This window comes from Salmo trutta, chromosome 30 (genome assembly GCF_901001165.1).
Source record: "Salmo trutta chromosome 30, fSalTru1.1, whole genome shotgun sequence".
In the NCBI taxonomy this organism is placed as follows: Eukaryota; Metazoa; Chordata; class Actinopteri; order Salmoniformes; family Salmonidae; genus Salmo; species Salmo trutta.
The window spans coordinates 33,987,337-33,989,836 of record NC_042986.1 but is presented as its reverse complement, the minus strand read 5'-3'; the positions used below and the strand labels follow the sequence as shown (position 1 = coordinate 33,989,836).

Genomic DNA, 2,500 nt, shown 5'->3' with positions numbered 1-2,500 from the left:
TGGTGACAAAACGGACAGCAATGTGATAGACTGCATCCAATTTGTTGAGTACAGTGTTGGAGGCTATTTTGTAAATGACATCGCCGAAGTCGAGGATCGGTAGGATGGTCAGTTTTATGAGGGTATGTTTGGCAGCATGAGTGAAGGATGCTTTGTTGCAAAATAGGAAGCCGATTCTACATTTAATTTTGGATTGGAGATGTTTAATGTGAGTCTGGAAGGAGAGTTTACAGTCTAACCAGACACCTAGGTATTTGTAGTTGTCCACATATATCTAAGTCAGAACCGTCCAGAGTAGTGATGCTGGACGGGCGGGCAGGTGCGGGCAGCGATCGGTTGAAGAGCATGCATTTAGTTTTACTTGCATTTAAGAGCAGTTGGAGGCCACTGAAGGAGAGTTGTATGGTATTGAAACTCATCTGGAGGTTAGTTAACACAGTATCCAACGAAGGGCCAGAGGTATACAGAATGGTGTCGTCTGCGTAGAGGTGGATCAAAGAATCACCAACAGCGAGAGCGACATCATTGATGTATACAGAGAAGAGAGTCGGCCCGAGAATTGAACCATATGGCACCCCCATAGAGACTGCCAGAGGTCTGGACAACAGGCCCTCTGATTTGACATACTGAACTCTATCGGAGAAGTAGTTGGTGAACCAAGCGAGGCAATCATTTGAGAAACCAAGGCTGTTGAGTCTGCCAATAAGAATGTTGTGATTGACAGAGTCGAAAGCCTTAGCCAGGTCGATGAATATGGCTGCCCAGTAATGTCTCTTATCGATGGCGGTTATGATATTGTTTAGGACCTTGAGCGTGGCTGAGGTGCACCCATGACCAGCTCTGAAACCAGATTGCATAGCGGAGAAGGTACATTGAGATTCGAAATGGTCGGTAATCTGCTTGTTAACTTGGCTTTCATGCTGCAAGGAGGCATGAGGACTGCAGATGTGGCCATGGCAATAAATTGCAATGTCCGTACTGTGAGACGCCTAAGACAGTGCTAGAAGGATACAGGACGGACAGTTGATCGTCCTCGCAGTGCCAGACCATGTGTAACAACACCTGCGGGACAGGTACAGGTTGGGAACAACAACTACCCGAGTTACATCAGGAACGCACAATCCGCACAATCCCTCCATAATCCCTCCATCAGTGCTCAGACTGTCCATAATAGGCTGAGAGAGGCTGGACTGAGGGCTTGTAGGCCTGTTGTAAGGCAGGTCCTCACCAGACATCACCAGCAACAATGTCGCCTATGGGCACAAACCCACCGTCGCTGGACCAGACAGGACTGGCAAAAAGTGCTCCTCACTGACGAGTCACGGTTTTGTCTCACCAGGGGTGATGGTCGGATTCGCGTTTATCATCGAAGGATTACACCGAGGCTTGTACTCTGGAGCGGGATTGATTTGGAGGTGGAGGGTCCATCATGGTCTGGGACGGTGTGTCACAGCATCATCGGACTGAGCTTGTTGTCATTGCAGGCAATCTCAACGCTGTGCATTACAGGGAAGACATCCTCCTCCCTCATGTGGTACCCTTCCTGCAGGCTCATCCTAACATGACCTTCCAGCATGACAATGCCACCAGCCATACTGCTCGTTCTGTGTGTGATTTCCTGCAAGACAGGATTGTCAGTGTTCTGCCATGGCCAGCGAAGAGCCCGGATCTCAATCCCATTGAGCACGTCTGGGACTTGTTGGATTGGAGGGTGAGGGCTAGGGTCATTCCCCCCAGAAATGTCCGGGAACTTGCAGGTGCCTTGGTGTAAGACTGGGGTAACATCTCACAAGAACTGGCAAATCTGGTGCCGTCCATGAGGAGGAGATGCACTGCAGAACTTAATGCAGCTGGTGGCCACACCAGATACTGACCTTTACTTTTGATTTTGACCCCCCTTTGTTTAGGGACACATTATTCTATTAGTCACATGTCTGTGGAACTTGTTCAGTTTATATCTCAGTTGTTGAATCAAATATTTACACATGTTAAGTTTTCTGAAAATAAACGCAGTTGACAGTGAGAGGACATTTCTTTTTTACTGACTTCTAATGTTACCATGATGTGCTTTTACACATTGAGCAGTCAGTGTAGGATGTTAGCATGTTAGCATGATGTGCTTTTACACATTGAGCAGTCAGTTAGTGTAGCATGTTAGTACGATGTAGTTTTACACATTGAACAGTCAGTTAGTGTAGCATGTTAGCATGTTAACATGATGTGCTTTTACACATTGAGCAGTCAGCATAGCATGTTAGCATGTTAGCATGATTTGCTTTTACACGTTGAGCAGTCAGTGTAGCATGTTAGCATGTTAGCATTAGTGCTTTTACACATTGAGCAGTCAGTGTAGCATGTTAACATAATGTGCTTTTACACATTGAGCAGTCAGTGTAGCATGTCAGCATGATGTGCTTTTACACATTGAGCAGTCAGTTAGTGTAGCATGTTAGTACGATGTAGTTTTACACATTGAACGGTCAGTTAGTGTAGCATGTTA

The 2,500-nt window shown here is 46.4% G+C and overlaps 1 protein-coding gene across 1 annotated transcript in view; it reads right to left on the bottom strand.

Moving 5' to 3' along the window:
• Positions 1 to 2,500, bottom strand: part of LOC115168910 (voltage-dependent calcium channel subunit alpha-2/delta-3) — a 167,469-nt gene that overhangs the window by 113,244 nt on the left and 51,725 nt on the right. The window lies entirely within an intron of this gene.